Genomic DNA, 21,562 nt, shown 5'->3' with positions numbered 1-21,562 from the left:
ATTCAGGTAATTGATGACCTTAAGTTTCAGTGATGTTGTATAGTAAAAGTCTAATTGGAGTGTGTTAAATTTGAATGGAAGTATAATTGTAGACAAGGAGTACATGTTTGTAATGTTTTGCTAAAAAAGGAATAAAAGATATTGGCCATCACCTAGAGGCATATAAGGAGTCGAGAGGTTTTGTTGTTTGTTTTCTAATGATTGGAAATGTATTTGCCAATGATTTTGCTTTATTGGAAGGAGGAATTGATGACATAGGAGAGAGAAGTGGGATTTCCTAGAGCAATGACATTGGTGTTCTAGGCATGTAACATCTAGTAGCAAAGTAGAGGAGTTAGATTTTGATGTGAATCCTGAAATTCAGTGAAAGGGTACAGATTGAGGTGGAGAGGTAAATGTCATGAGAGATTCTGGAAGTTCTCTTCTGATTGCCTGTGGCTTTTGAATTTTTTTTTTCTTGTATGATGCATTTCATCAGATTACCTGGCAGGAGTCCTGGGAGGCCTTAGGAGGACTCTAGAACTGCTCGTTAAGAATTTTGAAAATTTATTTCTTGTTATTATTTAGTTTAACTGGCTACTTTGTATAAAGTTTGGAAAGAGACTCCACAAAATCTTTCTGGGCTATTTGGAAAAAAATTTTCTCATTGATCTTCAAGCCAAATAATTTTTTTTTAAAGAGACAGGGTCTCGCTATGTCACTCAGGCTGAAGGGCAGTGGCACGTTCATAGCTCACTGTGGCCTCAATCTCCTGGACTTAAGTGATCCTCCTGCCTCAGACTCCTAAGTACCTAGGAGTACAGGTGTTTGCCACCATGCCCAGCTAATTTTTTGATTTTTTATAGAGATGGGGGTCTCACTATGTTGCCCAGGGTGGTATCAAACTGCTGTTCTCAAGTGATAGTCCTGCCTCAGCCTCCCAAAGGGCTGAGATTACAGGTGTGAGCCACCGCTCCCAGCCCAAAGAGTATGATTGATTCAAAGGGTCTTGGAATTTACCCAGCACAATTTCCGTTTTAAGTATTAATATAAGAAAACCAACTCAGAAGACATAGATAGGCCAGGGAGATATAGCTAATCATCTAGCTAAGTCTGGAGTTCAGGTTTCTGTGGCATTTCAATTTACACAGTTTAATTTTGAAATTTAGTTTTTATACGTATGTGCATATACATTTAAACTTAACCCTCTGACGATGTAACTGACTTATTCTAAATTGGAGGCAAGCAAAGCATGAAGTAAAAATATGTAAAGTGTCAGGGTCAAAATGGGAACTTTAAATTGTGGTCTAAATTGTGACCTGTGTAAAACTTGATTCCTGAGAATTATATTATATTGCATATTGTAGTTAGAATGTACTGAAATCATTTTGTAGCATTTGTTCTTGGCTAAGTTTATATTAAAATGAAAGATTGTAAATCTAGATTGATTTTATAATATTTTAGATTTCTGATACTTTAAGATGTCTGTAGATCACATTTATATTAAAAAATGGGTTGAGGAAATCATTGGTACTCTAACTTACTGTTGCCAGTTTTCTGGCCGCCTGCTATTTTTGCTTCTGCTCCCTTATCTCAACAATTGCCTGTTTTTGGTCAAGACTGGTAAAACCAAGTAATGGGCATCCAAATACATATAAAATACACATGAAACAATATGAAAATGGCAAATAACTCAGGAGGAAAATGGGTAAAATATATGAATAGGCATTTCATACAAGAGAAAATATGAGATAGTCAAGAAACATGAAGAAATACTCAGCATCATTAATTGACAAGGAAGTGCGAACTAAGACCACAATTAGATGCCATTCTATACCCAGCATTAAAAAGTTGGCATTAACTACATGTTGGAGAGGCTGTAGATGTGGTAGTTCTGCTACTACTTTTTGGTAGTGAAGTTATAAATTGCCAAACACACTTTAGGGAAAGTAAAAATTGGCATCATCATGCAAAGTTAAATTTAAGATTACTCCCTAACTCTTAGGCATGTACTTAAGAGAAACTCGGACACATGTGGAACATGACACATGTCAGAACTTTCATAACATAAATGTTCATAATAGCAAAACAAAACTTGGAGGGGAAAATAAGCTATTGACAAGAGAATGGATAATTAAATTGTAGTATGTTTGTATGATGCAGTATTATTCTGCAGTGAAAATGAATGAACTACAACTATATGCAACAACGTGGGTGAGTTTTGGAAATGTAATGTTGAATTAAAAAACCAAATCCTACAAGACAGGAGGATAGATTTTGATACCATTTTGATAGATTTCAGAACCAAGCAAAATGGAACACTATATTGTTCAGGAAGATGTACCTATGTGATACACTGTTTAAAAAGCAAAGTAATGGTAAACACAAAATACAGGATTGCGGTTACAGGGGGTGGCAGGGATAAGAGAGGTGGAGTATGGAATGGAGGAGGAACAAATTAGTAGAACAATACGAATAACTTAACCTTAGGTTCTTGAGTTGGGTGACAGGTATCTGGATGTTCATTCTATTACTTTGCTTTGAGTTTAAAATATTCCAAATAATTGTTGTATGTAATGATTAATATATTAAAAGATAAGCTATAATCTGAAGTCATAATTTAGGAGACATGTCATTAATTCTGCCTACTCTCTACTACCACCTGAATTCCTAACAGCACTCAGTATTTCACTAGAATTATCTTGTTTTTAAGCTTTCTGTCTCATTAAGCCTGTATGTATCTGCCATCTGGCAAGTGACTCAGTAAAAACTTATTGGATGAATAACTAGATCAATGATTTGAGGAAATAATTCAGGATATTTCTTAGAAACTACCCAAGAGGTAGACTTTTAAAGAGTACTTTTCCTTAATCTGATTTAAAAAATGGGCAAAAGATCAGAATAGACATTTCTCAAAAGAAGACATACATATGACAAACATGCATTAAAAGGTGCTCAGTGTCATTGATCATCAAAGAAATTCAAATCAAAACCGCACTGAGATATCAACTCATCCCGTTAAAATGGCTTTTATGCAAAAGACAGGCCATAATAAATGCTGACAAGGATGTGGAGAAAAGGGAACCCTCGTACACTGTTGATGGGAATGCAGATCAGTACAGATATTATAGAGAACAGTATGGAGGTTCCTAAAAACCTGAAAATAGAACTGCCATGCGATCCAGCAATCCCACTACCAGGTTTATACCCAAAAGAAAGGAAATCAGTATATCAAAGAGATATCTACACTCCCATATTTATGAGCACTGTTACCAATAACTAAGATTCGGATGCAAACTGAGTGTCCATCAGCAGACAAATGGATAAAGAAATTGTGGTATATACACATAGGAATACTATTCAGCCATAAAAAAGAATGAGATCCTGTCATTTGCAACAACGTAGATGAAACTGGAGGACATTATGTTAAGCAAAATAAGCCAGGGGCAGAAAGACAAACTCTGGATGTCCTCAATCATTTCTGGGAGCTAAAAATTAAAACAATTGAACTCATAAATAGAGAATAGAATGATGGTTACCAGAAGCTGGGCAGGGTAGTGGGTGGGGCAGGAGTGGGGATGGTTAATGGGTACAAAAGCATAGTTAGAAAGAATGTATAAGATCTAGTATTTGGTAGCACATCAGGGTGACTATAGTTAATAATTTGTTGTACATTAAAAAATAAGTATAATTGGAATGTTCATAACACACAAAAAAATAAATGCTTGAGATGATGGACACCCCATTTACCCTGATATGATTATTACACATTGTATGCCTGTATTAAAACATCTCATGTACCCTATAAATCTATATATTTACTATGTACAGGTAAAAATTAAAAATAAAAATTAAAAAGAAGGATTTTTCTCCTACTTCTAGCTGGGTTTCTGTAATAGAACCAGCCAGGTAATGAGATAAACCAGCAAAACTAGGTTATTATCGGTTAGGTTTTTGAATAATTACCTGTCTATTGAAGGCAATATTGCCTTCAATGATTCTGAATGATTTTGTTTGAACTATAATAATATGATTAAAGAGTTTAACAAATAAAGTTACATAACAAAAACACATAGCTCATCTGAAAAGGCAAATGTCATTAAAGATGATGCTATTCTTTAGTATAACATTTTAGAGTTAGAAGGCCCCTAGGAATTAGTCCAGGCTCCTCATTTTTGAATTAAAGAACTTTAGGACCAAAATGTGTTTGACTACACTATAGAACTTGTTGAGAGCAGAGTTACTAGAGGCCTAGAAACTAGATCTCATGATTCATATGCTAATGTTTTCATATTGAAATATTGACTGGTAAATGAAAGGAAACATTTATATATCCTGTATAAGACAACCCAAATAACTTGAGACTAGAGTATGACCTTTGAATGAGGCAGCAATTTTTTAAATTTTAATTTAGAACAAATCAATTCTGCTCTATACCGCATTTATCTTGAGATGCATGACAAATACACCTAGAGAAATAGCATGAATTTTTTCTCCAAGAAAAGAGGCTGTGTGGTCTGTGATATACAAATGAGTACTGGACTGTAAGTGGTAAGGGTTGAGTTCTGAATCTGGCTCTAACACTAAGTAGCTGTGTTGTCATTGATTCTTTGCATAACTTCTCCAGGTCAAAGTTTCCTTATCAGTAAAATGAAGAAGTGGAATCAGATGGTCTGTAGAGACCAGCTTTAAATAACTTTATATTTTTCATGGATTTTTAATAGCAAATTTAATCTATTTTAAATAAAGTGCTATATGTTCCATTATTAAACAAGCAAGACAACAAGTAAGGAGGTAAAGAGAATCAGTAGAAAATGAATGACTCATGATGCATATTCTGAACGTAAACTGAGTTTTCTTTTCCTTTCCTTCATCAGGTATAATACTTCTCCACGTCTGCTTCAGGAAGAAAGTGCCTGCCATTCTTATCATTTCTAAGCAGGTTCATGCCAGCCCAGAACAGAGAATCAGGTCAGTTTTAGGATTGTTTTATTTGTTGAAAAAGGAGCCAGGAACAGAATTGTGATTGTCTTTGCTGCGTTATTGTGCAGCAGCAAGACCAGTGACTTGTGATTCAGGAGTTGAGTTTCAACCGTCCTTTACCACTGATGACTGGTAAGCTTGGGCAAGCCGTCTTTGCTTGTTGGCTGTTAATTTTCTGCACCAAAATAGGGCTACATTAGAATAAGTTATCTTCAGTTTCAATTTTGGCTTTAAATCAGTATTACTTTTCTTGTTGGTACCTACAGATGATAAAAGTCATATTTTTAAAGCATCATTTCCTCTGTTTTTTTCCTGGAAAAATCTAGTTGTTTTTAAAGCACATGCTTTGAAACTCTTTAATCCATTGTATTGTAGTTTCTTTGAGTGACTAGTTTAAGGAATAAACTGTCTTGTGAGGCCCTTGAGAGTACTGTGGCTACCCTTAGTTTTTATGTTTTACTTTACTTTGTTGTTATTAAAAAGTTTATTTGTTACATGAGGTTATTAGTTTTTTAATAATGTTCTTCAGCTTTAGAGAGAGTACCTTTTTGATCATGTTGGTTCTCTGTTGATTGCAAGTAATCAAATTATTTTAACCAAAAATGGGAAAACTTCTGGGATTGTCCCAGGAGATGCCACAGGATCCAAGAACAGAAATGCAGCTGAACTGCAAATAAGAACCCAGGACTAAAGACAATCAGATTTCCCACACGCTCTCAGCAGAGTGTCTCTTCTCTGCATGTCCATCTCATTCTTCTCTCTCTCTTTGGGAACTAGCTACCATCACATTTCTATTCTTTGTGAGGTGAAGCCTGCTTGCCACTGTCTCCCAAGCATAATACCTTATAATCCAGATCCCAAAGAAAGGCTAACTAAGCACTCAGTACTGATTTTGCCGGAACAGACTCTGATTGCTCAATCAGATACCTTTAGGCAAATTGTGGCTTAGGGCGTGGTAATTTAAAAGCTTTTCATTGGCTTTCTTTGTTTTAAAGACTGTTCTCTGAAAAAGGTCCACTATTCCTACTAAAATGTGGATAACTAATAATAAGGTTTAGTAGTACTTCTTCCACATGTGCGGTAGTCTCCCCTTAGCAGAGAGGGATATGTTTCAAGACTCCCAGTGGAAGGCTGAAACCACAGATAGTAGGGAACCCTATGTATACTATGTTTTTTCTATACATACTTACCTGTAACAAAGTATAATTTATACATTAGGCACAGTAAGAGATTAACAATAATAACTACTAATAAAATAGAACAATTATAGTAAAAAATATTGCAGTGAAAGTTATGTGAATGTGGTTTCTATCAAAATATATTATTGTATATAATATTTTTGGATTGTGGGTAATGAACCGTGGAGGGTGAAATCATGGATAAAGGGGGAATATTGTAATACTTTAAAGATATATCCATGTTATTGCATTCATCTGTGTTACCCAGCATTAAAAAGGATAAAACTTCTGATCCTTTTAATGCTAGGTAGTATTTCATTGTTTGCATGGTCCACAGTTTGTGTATCCTTTCACCAGTTGATGGACGTTTATTTGACTCTCGTGAATAAAATGGTACAGTGCAATAAGATATTTTGAGAAAGGAAACCTTTTTCATTTGACTTTTTGAGAAAAAAGATTTGAATATAGGAGACGTACTATTAGGTACCCAGCTGAGCTGCCAACTATGATTTTGGGTAAATTACTTTTTCTCTGTGCACCTCAATTTATTCAGATCCTGGCATTGCCACATACTAGCTTTGTGACCTTTACTTCTGGACATCAATTTCTACATCTTAAAAAAGGAGTGGATGATAGTAGTAGCTCATGGTATTATTATAAAGAATTAATGTATGTGTTCCTGGCACATCATTATTATTATCATCATCAATTTTTGAAATGAGTAGATTAGATTATATGACTGCAGAGGTCCCAGCTCACTAAAATATCTGTGGTCCTAAGATTTTCTGGTATAGACTAATATCTTTTTTCTTAATAAAGACCTTTGGGCATCTACTTCAGTCCTAAATGGAGGTTCATTTTGGTATTGTTGATAGAAGTTATTTTGAATTAAGTATGTGTGTGTTATCTATTGCCACGTATATTAGTTTGTGAGGGCTGCCATAACAAAGTACTAAAAACTGGGTGGCTTAAATGATAGGAATTTATGGTCTCACAGTCTGTATGCTGGAAGTCTGAAGTCAGTGTTGCAGGGTTGGCTCCTGAGGCCTGTGAGGGAAGGATTTGTTCCAGTCCTGTTTTCTTGGCTTTTAGGTGGCCATCTTTTCCCTGTGTCTCTTTGCACGGTCTTCCTTCTATGCATGTCTCTTGTGTCTAGATTTTTTTTTTTTTTTTTTTTTTTGAGCGAAGTTTCTCTCTTGTTGCCCAGGCTGGAGTGCAGTGGTGCGACCTTGACTTACTGCAACCTCCGCCTCCTGGGTTCAAGCGATTCTCGTGCCTCAGCCTCCCAAGTAGCTGGAATTACAGGTGTGCGTCACCACATCCAGCTAATTTTTTGTATTTTCAGTAGAGACAGGGTTTTGCCATGTTGGCCAGGCTGTTCTCGAACTCCTGACCTCAGGTGATCCACCCGCCTCGGCCTCCCAAAGTGCTGGGATTACAGGCATGAGCCACCACGCCCGGTCCTATGTCCAGATTTCTAAGGACCCCAGTCATATTGGATTAGAGCCCACCCTGATGGCCTCATTTTAACTTGATTACCTCTTTAAAGACCCTAGCTTCAAATAAGGTCACATTTTGAGGTACTGACGGTATGGATTTCAACATAGGAATTTGGTGGGGGGGACAATTCAATCTATTGCCCTACATAACAAATTACCCCAAAACTTCTCATTAAAACTGCAAACATTATCTGTTTTTGTTGATCAGGAATCTGAGTGCAGCTTAACTGAGTCCTCTGGCTTAGGATCTCTCACAAAGCTGCACCTAACATGTCTGCTAGGCCTGTGGTGTCATCTGAAGGTCCTGGAGGAGGATCTGCTTCCAGTTCAATCATGTGATTATTGGCAGCACTTAGTTCTTCACTGATTGTTGAACTAAGGGACCCAGCTCCTTGTGTGGGCTGTTTTTGAGAAGCTAACTTCAGTTCCTTGCCACTTGAGCCTTTTCTGTAGGGCAGCTCACAACATGGCATCAACTTCCATTAGTGCAAGCTAACAAGAGAGGGTGAGCAAGATGAAAGGCCCAGTGTTTTTGTAATATAGTCTTGAAAGTGGCATGCCTTCACTTTTTCCATATTCTGTTTATTAGGAGTGATTCACTAGGTCTAGCCCACATTCAAGGAGAGGGGATTACACAAGGGTGTAAATACCAGGAGGTAGGGTCATTGGAAGCCACTTTTGAGGCTGACTACTAGTATGTATAAAATGAGTTATGTTTTGGTCCTGTGTGGACTTGAAGTGGCACGTGACTTTTCACTTCGCTATGTTATTAACATGATATTTCTCATAAAATATGCAGAGGTCTAATCTCATTTCCCTAAAAAAATTTAAGAGTAAGAGGTCTGAGGTTATTAAGATTACCTTAATTTTATCAACTTCTTTGTGGTCATTTTCAACAACTAAGGTATTATAAAGTATTAGAAATTAGCTGCCATATGTGACGATATTTAATACACCAAACTGGCCAAGGGTACTGCTCAATTACAGTTACTTTTATAGAATGTAGTGGTACAATCATATATACCATATCATCCAGCTAGCAGTTCTTATCATTTACACTGATGGAAAAATCTATGGTGTTTTGGTCAGGGTTACCCAAGAGACAGGCTATCAATTGAATATATATTTAGATAGTGATATATATGAGAAAGGATTTATTAGGGGAATTGGCTTAGTCGATTATGGAGACTGAGAAGTCTCACCATAGGCTGTCTGGAAGCTGGAGAACCAGGGAAGCTGGTAGCGACTCAGTCCAAGTCCAAAGGCCTCAGAACCAAAGAAGCCAATGCTGTAACTCTCAGTCTAAGGCCGAGGGCTCGAGAGTCAAGCACGGAGAAGGGAGAGGGGTTGATGCTAGTCCCAGAATCCAAAGGCTAGAGAACAAAGAGCTCTGACGTTCAGGGACAGACAATGAAGGGTATCCTGGCTTCAGAAAAGAGGGCAAGTTCACCCTTCTTCTACTTTTTTTGTTCCATCTGGGTCCCCAGCTGATTTGACAGTGCCCACCCATATTGAGGCAGATCTTCCTTACTCAGTCCACTGACTGAAATGTCAATCTCCTTCAGAAACACCTTCACAGACACACCTGGGACACCCCAATCGTTCTAATCAAATTCCACACCACCTGGTTTTGTCTTTCAGCAGAAACGGGATGAGCTCAATGCCTGCTGAAGCATTGAGAATAATTACTGCTTTACCAGCTATCTGGGTATATTAGTCCATTCTCACATTGCTATGAGAAAATACCTGAGACTGGGTAATTTATAAAGAAAAGAGCTTTAATTAACTCACAGTTCCACATGGCTGGGGAGGCCTCAGGAAACTTACAATCATGGCTGAAGGCACATCTTCACAGGGCAGCAGGAGAGAGAATGAATGCCAGCAGAGGAAATGCCAGACACTTATAAAACCATCAGATCCCCTGAGACTCACTCATTATCACAACAACAGCATGGGGGACACCTCTCCCATGATGCAATTACCTCCACCTGGCCCCGCCCTTGACACATGGGGATTATGGGGATTACAATTCAAGGTGAAATTTGGGTGGGGGCACAAAGCCAAACCATTTCACTGGGTATCCCTTAATCCAGTCATGTTGACACTCCAAATCAACCACCATCGTATTTGGAAACTAATTTTATGGGTTCTTTTTGTAATTCTTCTTATGGAAGGCCGTATAGTTGTGTTTCTGGAAGTGAAATTTGACCTAGTTGGCATTATCTGTAGGAGTTAATCTATAAGGTGTGTGTGTGTCTGTGTGTGTGTGTGTAACATATGGAATAACATTTCTTTAGTAAATTTAGTCTAAGAAAATCTCAAGTTCATGGAGAAAAGATTGTTTTTAAAAACTTCATTAGGTTAGATGGAGCATATATTTAAGCATATGATGACATGATTTTTATATGATTTTACAAGTGGCTATTTTTATAAGTAGTTGTTTATTATTTATGAATTACTCTAAATAGAATATATTTACTAGTAAACAAACACCTCATTGTTAGAAATGTTGAGACATCTTTAACTCTCACTAGATTTGGACGTTTAAGTCATAGTATACAGAAATTAAGTAAATATAATTTAATAGGATTTCTATGTGGTATTCCTTTTTACTTGTTAGCAGAGTGTAGCAGAAATCATACAAAAATTTAAGACTTTCTTTTGGTATGCCTATAGTGGACTGGGGAAGGCATTCTTATTTTTGAACAATTGATAATTTTTTTCTCAGAAAAAATTCTGTTGAATTGATTATGGCAGAGGGGAAGGTCTGTTGAACTGATTATGGCAAAGGGGAAGGTTTAAGCTTATGCTCTTAGGATGCTGTTACCAGGATACTGAGCTGACAGTTCTGATTTATAATATGCCTCCTTTTTATTATGAAAACTTCTGGAACTGCATAGATTTATGACTAGATTTTAGGCGTTAGACTATTTGAGGAAAATAATGTTGCAAATTTCATGATTTAGAAAAACATCACCCAGAAATGAAAGTCTGTGTCAAATGTATTAGAAAGAAAACATGTGTTGAGAGAGTTTAAAAAGCTGGAAGGGAACTCAGGAAAATATAAATGAATAAAGATACCTGATGTGAAGTTTAAATTACAAAGTATAAAAAGTTTTTATAATCAGAAAAAAATAAGTAGCAAAATAAAATTGTGTTACTAAATAGAGTTTTAGGATTTTAAAATCTAATTCAATTTTCTTTCATTTGAAGAAGTGATATTTAAAATTTAAGTCTTAGAAACACTAATCTTTTTAATCACCACTTCTGTTGTGAAACTTTTTTCCTTTTTCTATAGAATTTTGATTTATTAAATAGAGCCTGATGTTTGTATGGCCACATCACATTGATTTTTTTTTTTTTTTTTTTTTTTAGAGACCGGAGTCTTGCTCTGTCGCCCAGGCTGGAGTGTGGTGGCACGATCTTGGCTCAGTGCAAGCTCTGCCTCCTGGGTTCACGCCATTCTCCTGCCTCAGCCTCCGGAGTAGCTGGCGCCTGCCACTGCGCCTGGCAAATTTTTTTTGTATTTTTAGTAGAGACGGGGTTTCACCGTGTTAGCCAGGATGGTCTCGATCTCCTGACCTCGTGATCCATCTGCCTTGGCCTCCCAAAACGCTGGGATTACAGGCGTGAGCCACCACGCCCGGCCACATTGATTTTCACCCCTTAGTATTCCTTATTTAGCACTTGTTTTGGGGACAAATTATACATTGATCTTTATCAACAGTATGATTAAAAATATATAAGGTGTATTAATAAAGCAGATATGAAAGTGAAAAAACTGCAATATTGGTTTGGTTAAGGTCTCAAACTTAATCATATTTTCTAGTTTAAATCATATTATTGCTTACAGCATTTTCATTTTTTATTTTTTTGAGATTGAGTGTCACGCTGTCGCCCAGGCTAGAGTGCAGTGTCGCGATCTCTGCTGATTGCAACCTCTGCCTCCTGGGTTCAAGCAATTCTCCTGCCTCAGCCTCCTGAGTAGCTGGGATTACAGGCACCTGCCACCACGCCAGCAAATTTTTTGTATTTTCAGTAGAGATGGGATTTCACCATGTTGGCCAGGATGAACTCCTGACCTTGTGATCCTCCCACCTCGGCCTCCCAAAGTGCTGGGACTACAGGTGTGAACCACCACATCTGACCTACTTACAGCTTTTTACCCCAGGACAGATTTTTCTAACCTCTTCTTATTTCCTTATCTGTAAAATGGGTTTATTAGTAGTACTTAGAAGTATCAAAGGATTAAATGTGATAATGCATGTAAAGAACTTAATACTCTGCCTGGCACACAGTAAATAGAAGCTAAATTTATGTTAGCTGCTATTTGTTGTTAATAAGAATCATTTTTTTTTTCTTAACTTCATTTTTACTTCAGAATTTTTGAGATTGAAATATAAACAAAATCATGTCCACAGCAAATAATATATATATCCCTTGGTATTTAGTTGATTGGTTACATATTTTATTAGCATACTGACTTTATTTTTTCACTTGATCTTAGCCAAAAGCCAAGAAGTGATGTTTATTTTTGAAAAATGGAATAGAATTTGCATAAAAAGAGATAAGTTTAAAGGCATCACTTTAATTATTGACTTACAAAGAAAGGAGAAAAAGGAAATAGAGGAAATAAGTGTGTTCTCTTTGCTTAGGTCAGAGGTGATGTTTTGTAGTCAATAAGTTCTTAAAAATTACAAGCACTAGGATGTCAGGTTTTCATTTTCTTTTTAAATGTTGTTAACCACTAGCCCCCCTCTTCTGTTTCTCATTTTGTTTTGTTTTCACATAGGGGAAAGAAGTGTGGAGAAGTGATGCCTTTTCTCTTCATTGTCTTATAAAGGTCGAGTCATTCCCTGTGGTCATGTGAGTGTCCCTTGAGGGTACCTCAGTTTTCTGAAGATCTCTACTAAAAGCCGTCTTTACATGGATTAATTTGGTTGTGAGATGACTGAAGCCCTTTGGTAGCATCCTAAGAAAGCTAAACTCCTTCTCCTTTGAGAAAAAGGATCTATGCATAAGTAAAGTGAAATACGAAAATTGAAAGTGTTAGACAATATAAGTGATATAGAAGGAAGACAGAAAATTTAAAAAAAATCTGAAATACAGACTCTGAAGCTGCTTATTATCTTCTTTGTGTGTATTGGGGGAGGAACCTCAAAAAGACTAGCCGAGGATCATATTTTGAAAGTAAAGATGCAGTATATTTTGACTGAAGGATTTTTTTGTGAATATGTCTATGTTCCAGATTGAAATATGAGTTAAAGAATTACCAGATTTCAAAACATATAGGGAAGGAAGTACAGGTTCTTTTTAATCTTTGCTTGCTTTTTTAAACTTAACTACTTTGTTAAGTTTAAAACTACTTTGTAAGTTGTTAAGTTTTAACTACTTTGTGTTTTCTTATAAAAATTAGGATATTTTGATTCTTTCCTCCTCCAAATAGTTGAAATTATTTATAAAGGTCTCCTTCCCTCCCTTCTACCTCATCATTTCTTCTCTTCTGCTTAATTTTTGACCTTTCAGCTTGGTTCTCTTATTTGGTCATACTGCATGTTTTGTAGGAAGCAAATCATGTATCATATGTTTATGATGCAAGAATTGTTTTTCTCCTTAACAACATCTCTAACTGTTTCTTACCTATATAATTGCCTAGTCCAAAACAAGTTTCAAAAAGCCCCATAGGAATGCGTTTTTGTAGTCATCTCTGAACCAGTCATGGTTTAAAATTAAAACTTTTTGAGATGAGATTTTTTTTTTTTAAACCTTCATCTTCTTCCAACATCAGTAGATAATCCTAATGCTTTGCTGTTTCTGAGTGATGAATGGGCATTTAGGAATAAGGCTTCCATTTGTGGTCAGGAGTTATTGAAGCCTTTACAGAATTTTATCAAAAAGCGGAGTATCCCTCATGAAAAAACACTTCATGGTTTGTTATTGTGGAGGCCCCACTATAGAATTAGATAGTCTAGGAGATTAGGGTTTTCAAAAATAAAGATTGCTCCTGTTTTTTGGATCATACATTTTTCTGTTTTTTATTTCCCGTACCTGTTAAAGAGTCGTCCTGTTGAAGGAATTCAGTTTTATAATGTTATGGGTATATTTGAAATCCACCCCTGTTACCAGAATATCAGCTAATGATTATTAAAAATAATAATATTAATAGCAGCTAACATTGTTTCCTAGGATTTTTAAAAGCACATATTATGTCATTTATTTTTCTTATAATCCTACGAGATAGATTCTATTATTATTCTAATTTTATACTGTTGAATAGGAGAAGTAACTGACCCAAGGTCACAGGATTAGCAATGGCAGGGCCTGAATTCAAACCTAAGAGTCTGGCTCCAGGGCTCATGCATTTGACTGCTCTCCTATCCTGCCTCTGTAATACGTGAAGAAAGACATCGCTTATTTCTTTCTCTACCCTAAAAGGACCTAAGGCATTTTTATTATGTTCGAATTTATATTTAAAGCTGATAGTCTGTGAATATTCATTAATATTAAACACAGGTTTCAAACATTTTATTCTATTGCTGATAAAAGTAAGAAAATGCACACTAATAAAGAAAGTTTGGACCAGAAATGATTTGTTCTATCTTTTCAAGTGGCTCTGTATAAGGTTACCATCCTATTTTGGGAAGAATGTATTGATCAGTAATTGAATCCCAGGCTTTGTTATGTCCTAGTCATATTTTTGGTATTTAGTATGCTAATTTAACTCATTTGTTTCTTTGGAAGTTTGCATCTGTATCTACATAGATGTCCATATTTACCTTCCCGCCCCACCCTGATGGTTGTTTTGAAGACAATTTTCCTGGTGACAGATACTATAGAACGCAGTACAGGAAGTACAGCCAGGCTTCCGAGGAACTGAATATTTTTAGGTGCCTCCTCTCCTTTTTCTGTAGTTGCCTGTATTTTTTGTTTTTGTTTTGTTTTGCTAAATGGTCTCTACTTTCTTATCAGTGGTCAATTATGAGTGTTAAGTTCAGCTAGCCTATAGTCCCCATAGATAAATATCTCATAAAATTCTAAATTCTAATTTGCTAGGGAAGAGAACCATTTATCTCACAACACGGAGGAGTCTAACACTGTTCAGTCAGCTGTCGTTGGAAGAGCCTAGTTAGGTATTCACAATAAAGTTCCTTTTCAGTGAGAAGGGAAAGGGCAATTTCTCTAAGAAGGGGATATGTGCAAGAAGAAAATAAATACCTTTAGTATTTAAATAAATAATTTTAGTATTACCCAAAGAAAAAACGTTTTGATGTAAGTTTTTAATTTGAGTTAGCCCTTTGCTTTTTCTTGACTGCATGGATGTTGGAATTTTGTGGAAGACTTATTTTCATAGCCTTTAGTTTATGTGTCTGGAATGGGAATACATTTTAAGTCTAATTTAATAGTGTAAAGTGGTGTGTGAACCTAAATGAATGAGTTTTTCAGTCATATGTTAGAAGCATAGGTTCGTGAAAAACTTGTTTTCTCTGAAGTGTATTTCTGCAAAAATGTGTGGTGATCGTAGCCATCTTTCTAACTTTCTTTAGGTTCATTGTACTCATTGTCTGCATGCTTTGCCTAAGGCCTGAGTCTCAGGGCAGTTGGACCATTTAAGAATAAAACAAAAGTACTTACTACATAATTAATAGAAAGTAACATCTGTGAGATTGTATAAGGTATATGCAAATAACAGATTTTTATAAAAATACGTTTGCTCCTTTGCCGTCTGTTGACCTTGGTAAGATATTCTATTGGAAACTATGAAAAACACGGTTTAAGAAAAGATTTGTGCAGTACACCCACACATTATCATCTTTGGTACCATGGGAAAATTATATGGTTTTATACTTAAAGTATTGGTGATATACTTTTGTTTATGGAAGAAAAAAAAGAGTAGAGTCGTAATTTTGTGTATTCTTCCTCAGAATCTGATTAGAGTGGTAACCCTTCTAAGATTTAGCAGTTAGCACTTTGTAGACTAAGAGGAAGTTGTTATTTCTGCTCTATCAATAATACTAGATATCTAGGTTGGGTGCGGTGACTCATGCCTGTGATCCCAGCAGTTTGGGAGGCTGAGGCAGGTGGATCACTTGAGGTCGGGAGTTCAAGGCCAGCCTGACCAATATGGTGAAACCCCGTCTTCACTTAAAAACAAAAATACAAAAATTAGCTGGGCGAGATGGCAGGCGCCTGTAATCCCACCTACTTAGTAGGCTGAGGCAGGAGAATTGCTTGAACCCGGGAGGCAGAGGTTGTAGTGAGCCGAGATCACGCTATACTCCAGCCTGGGCGACAGAGAGAGACTCCATTTCAAAGAAATCTGAAAACAAGTATAGACTGCCCAATGGTTTAATTTCTCCCTTACCTTTTTGAACCCAGTTTTGTATTTCGAAAAATTTAAACATGCAGAAATGTTTAATGAATAATACAGTGAACATCGAAACACCTTCAACCTTGATTTAATAATTACCAACATTTTGCCACATATATTCTTGTGGAATATGTACATTTTAGAGAGGGATGTGGCACTGCTGGACCATTTGAAAGTAATTTCAGACCTTACGACATTTCACTCTTAAAAACTTCATACTTTAGTATGCATCTCCTAGAAATAAAGGATGTTGTTTACATGACCACTGTATTAATTACCATATGTAAAAAAGAACAATAATACTGTGTTAAATTCAGTCCATATCTTAATTCTCCAGTTGTCCTCAAAACTTCCTTTATAGCTTTTTTCAAACAACAATCTAGTTAAGGTCCACATATTGCATTTGCTTATGTGCTCTTTATTCTTTAAAAAATCTGGATTAGTTTCCCTTATCCTGTTTCTCTTTCACTCTTCCTCTCTTTTTCTTTCTCTCTTCCTTTCTTTTTTAATAATACTGACTTTTTGAAGAGTCCAGACCAACTTTCTTGTAAAAATCCACATTGTCCATTTGTTTCTTCCTGGGTCTGCCTAGTAAAGTCAGAAAGTATTCCTGCCATGGGAGCAGCAAGCCACATGAGGTATTTTTTTAAAAACTTCCCAGGGCATTAGATAGTGACTAGAAGTAGTTATTACTTGGTTGAAGTTAACAAATGAGAACAATTAAGAGAGGTTTCTTTGAGGCTAATAGAGTAGAAATTGGAAAAATAATAAGAAAAGAAAGAGGTTAAAGGAAATGCATATGGCACTGAGGCATGATGCTAGGTAAGTTACTTAATAAAGAGGGAAGAGACTTGGAAATCACAGTCCTCAGCGCCTAGAGGGTTAGATGTCCATTCTGTGCTAGCTAAGTAGCTGAATGAATGAAGAAACACCTTTAGATTTTCTCTTCTGAGCTTAACTGCTACTGGAAAAGCAAAGGAGATTGTGAGCATTAAACCTTTTGTAGGTATGTTACGAGGTTTTCCATGGAAGTGTACATGTAATAGTATATTGCACTAGTTCTTGCAAATTTTCAAGGGCAAATTTGGAGCCATGATCTTATACTTCGGCTATATCTTTATGCTTTATAATGATTGTGTAGGTTCTGTAGTTGGAAGGTACTATAGTAGGAAGAGTTTTAGAAGCAGAGGATTTTAGTTTTAAATGATGTTCATACCACATACTAGCTAAGCAGCCTTGTTCAAATATACCTTTTCCTCTGACTGTTTCCTCCTTTGTGATGATGAAACAACAGTGTGTAGGTGAAAGTGCAGAGGATTGAGTGTAAGGCAGACAGACCTGTTTCTAAAGCCTGGTTTTTCTGGTTTCTAGCATGTGACCTTGGGCTACTTAACTTCTCTTATTCTCAATGTTCTGTTTTGTAAAAATGGAATTGATAGTATCTACTTCATGTGATTGTTGTTAGGATTAAAGAGATAGTTCATGTAAAACACTGAGTGGAGCCTGGCATATGGTAGGTACTTGGCATATGTTAGCTTTCTTCCCACAGGGTTATTATGAGGATCAAGTTAAATGGTCAACTAAATGTGAAATGCCTTTGTAAAGAATAAAGTCCTACACAGAAAATTAGCCAATGCCTAGGAAATAGAATATGGATATAAAGCCGTGTATGTATTTCTATTCATTTTACGTTGTAGAAACTTCTGCGATGATAGTATCCTAAGAAATATTGTGAATGCTAGAAAATAACTTTTCAGAAATCTGCTTTTTAAGAAAATAGATCTAATTGTTAGGTATTAAAACATTGCAATTTTTTTTTTGTATAGAAAAAAGATGCCTTTAATCTCTTAGGGCTGTGCCCTAAATCACTGTGCCTATGTGAATGTGTATATTTATAGCCTGAGTGCCTCCCCCATTAATGTAGCTTGTAGGAATTTATTTATATAAATGTTTCTATTAACAAAAAAATAAGCTGATCACAGTTGTTGCAGTTTGGCATTAGGGAAAATAATATCTAACTCACAATCATGGCTCATTGCAGCCTTGACCTCCTGGGCTCTATTGATTCTCCCACCTCAGCCTCCCCGAGTAGCTGGTACTATGGGTACACACTACCATAACTGGCTAATTTTTGTATTTTTAGTAGAGAAGGGTTTTCACCATGTAGGCCAGGCTGGTTTTGAACTCCTGACCTCAGGTGATCCACCTGTCTCAGCCTCCCAAAGTGCTGGGATTACAGGCATGAGCCATCATATCTGGCCTGGAAGTTTTATTTTCATGCTTGGGGCATGGTGTATGGAACCAGCTACTAAGAATGTTTATTAGCATTAGAGATTGATAAGGACTTTATTAAGAATCTCTTCCCCTGTAGGAGAGGCAAAATTTCACCTCTATCCTCTTAGGGTAATAGTTGGGCCCATGAATTAAATTGCTGTTAACAGGAGAAAAGCATACACATTTATTTAATAAAAGCTTTATGTGGCATAGGAGCCTCATAAAGAAATGAAGACCCAAAGAAGCAGTGAGAGACAAACACTTATATACTGAATTGGACAAAGAGCAGTAACTTGCAAAAAATGTGATAAGTCAGAGGGGTTTGGGCTAGGGTAGTCAAGTGGGCAGAGAAGTGGTTGGGATGATAAGAATTTGTGTAACAGAGTTGTTTGTCCAGATTTCATTTGGCCTCAACTTTTTATTCTTGATGATAAGAATGCTGTTTTCTTTGCAGTATAGGAAGGGCGTCCTTCACATGGGACTTTCATCTCCTACTTTTAAGAAACAGCATGGTCAGAATGATCTTCTTGTACCTGCTGTTTTTTTAAGTGCCTTTAACTTAAATAGTCAATATGCCAGAATGGCATTTTGGGGTGGCATATTCTTAACTCATTTACCCCAAAAGACTATGATGATTTTGCCCTCTTTCATTATTTGCAAACCTAAAGAGACAGGCTAACTGCTTTTGTAAGTTCAAAGATCTCACAGCATGTGTCCCAGCTGAATAGAAGATAGGCCAAACACTTCGATTTTTAGCTATCATTTAATGCTTTAAAGCAATATACAAAGAGTAAATTAAATAACTCTGTTGCATATGGGATTTCTTGGCTGGGTGTGGTGGCTCCCGCTTATAATCCCAGCACTTCGGGAGACTGAGGCAGGGGGATCACTGGCATGGTGGCGCACACCTGTAGTCTCAATTACTCAGAAGGCTGAGGCAGGAGGATCCCTTGAGTCAAGGAGACTGAGGTTGCAGGGAGCTTTGATGGTGCCACTGCACTCCAGGCTGAGCAGAAGAACAAGACCCTGTCTCAAAAAACAGCAGCAAAAACAACAAAACAGACTTTGCCTCGGTGAAAGCAATAAGATTAAAAAAAAAAAAAATTCTTGCTGTACTGTTGGCCATATTTACATGCTTAGACCTATAGAAATCTAACAAAAGAGCCCATCTATAGACTGAATTGCTCTTTGATCTCTCCTGACACACACCTACTCACACTTACAATTTTTAAATTAAAGTTTAAAGAACAAGTGCTATTTGTTATAAAAAGACTAAATGAATGTGATGATTAAAACAACTTTTTGTGGGGAGAGGAGGCCGTAGTGTGACATGTTTATTGCCTCTATTTAGTTTGTTTTCTTTTCCTTCTATAAACTGGAAAAGAAATATAAGAAGCAAGCTTTTTGTCCTGAGGAGACTCTTTAATGTATATTTGGCTGTCTATTGTATTTTACATTCTCAGTGTAAAATATCAATAAATGTTTATATTTATAAAATCTAGTTGTTGTTATTGTGCAACTTGACATTCAACATAAAAGTTACTTAAAACCTTTTATTGATAGCTAAAATCTACAGGTGTAGGTGCTCAAGTAGAATACTAGAATCCAGATACAGATATATGTTGTGTAACTTTATGTATATTATACATATATACTATATATGTGTATATTTTTATATACAATAAATGTATAGTTATATATTGATGCCTTGAACTGAGAAATTGAAAATCTAAAAATGAAAGCAGTCCAGGCGTGGTGGCTCATGTCTGTAATCCCAGCACTTTGGGAGGCCAAGGCGGGTGGATCACAAGGTCAGGAGTTCAAGACCAACCTGGCCAAGATGGTGACACCTTGTCTCTACTAAAAATGTAAAAATTAGCCGGGCGTGGTGGCAGGTGCCTATAATCACAGCTACTAAGGAGGCTGAGGCGGAGAATTGCTTGAACCCAGGAGGTGGAGGTTGCAGTGAGCCGAGATTGTGTCACAGCACTCCAGCCTGGGCGACAGAGCGAGACTTGGTCTCAAAAAAAAAAAAAAAAAAAAAAAAAAATGAAAGCAATAGAAACTTGGTTCCATATTTGCTTATAAATAATAGAATATATGTTGATTATGAATAATACTGTCCTCAAGTAACATTTGATAAAATGTCAGATATTGATAAAGACATATAAAAAATACTTTTCTGTGATTATGCTTGCTATTTCATTAGGAATAATTGAGGGTTAGTTAATTCTTAAAATGCTAACATTTTAACACTAGACAAATCTCTGTTTTACTAATAGAGTTTTCTTCTTTTCCCTTACCTTTTTAACTTTTTCCTTCCCTTCTTTTCAATTTTCTACTTTCCCATTTCTTTTCCTTCCCTTCTTTTCCTTAAATTTCTTTTCCCTTCTATGCTTTTAATTACCTTTCCTTCTTCCAGGGTTCTTATGTTATTTGTATAAAAGGCACTGAACTGAACATATTGCTTAATAGCAGTTGCTTTAAGATTGGGTCCGAGAAGGCTCTTGCAGTTGTTTTATGACTATATCAATTATGTTATACCAGCTTTTTAAGTCTCTGGGCAGTAATTTTTGCTTATTTGCTTCTGAAGATCCAAAATAATATATTTTATTAGTATTGGGTTTTTTCCAAGTTAATCCATTAAGTTCTTTCCTACCTATATTTAGGACAAATTAAGAAATATAGGGAGTGATATATTCAAATTTCTTTGGGTGAAGTCACTCTGTAGCAGTGTGTAGAATGATTTAGGGCCAAGACTGGAGGAACGGTGATCATTAGTAGTTTGTAGCAGTAAATCAGATGAGAAATGCTAAGTGATTAGGTCCTACACCAATTTGGTATGATTGAAGGAAAAAAAAGGTCATATTAATGATATTCCCTTAGGAAATTCTCCTTTGGGGTGTGGGAGTTATAGAAAAGGAAGGAAATGATGAAACTATTGAGTAATCTAGGTTAACTGTCAAGTTTCTAGTGGGATGACTAGTTGGCACTGGTGCTGTTCAGCTGTGTAGGAATTATAAAAGAAGGAACAGATTTTAGGGAGAAAAATAATGTGTTAGTTCCTGAATATAATGATTTTTTTGGAAATAATTTCAAACTTGCATAAAAGTTGCAAAAATAATATAAAGAGCATCCAGTTGCCCTTTATCCAGGTTCATCTATTGTTAGCCATTTGTCCCAAATGCTTTATTACTCTTTCTCACTTTGTGCATGTTTATGTGTATATATTTGTAAATATACATGCATGCATACATTTATTCTTTTCATTTAGCCATTTG

At 36.2% G+C, this 21,562-nt stretch overlaps 1 protein-coding gene across 3 annotated transcripts in view; it reads left to right on the top strand.

Annotated features, from left to right (window-relative positions):
* The window catches only part of WDFY3 (WD repeat and FYVE domain containing 3), a 305,264-nt gene that overhangs the window by 29,504 nt on the left and 254,198 nt on the right, over positions 1-21,562 (top strand). For all 3 annotated transcript variants that reach the window (XM_030819090.1, XM_030819089.1, XM_030819088.1), the window contains exon 2: positions 4,857-4,950. The gene's annotated coding sequence lies outside the window, so the exon portion shown is untranslated. The remainder of the gene's footprint in view (positions 1-4,856; positions 4,951-21,562) is intronic.

This window comes from Nomascus leucogenys, chromosome 9 (assembly GCF_006542625.1).
Source record: "Nomascus leucogenys isolate Asia chromosome 9, Asia_NLE_v1, whole genome shotgun sequence".
NCBI classification, from domain to species: domain Eukaryota; kingdom Metazoa; phylum Chordata; class Mammalia; order Primates; family Hylobatidae; genus Nomascus; species Nomascus leucogenys.
The sequence above is the reverse complement of the archived record's forward strand: the minus strand, read 5'-3'. Positions and strand labels throughout refer to the sequence as shown.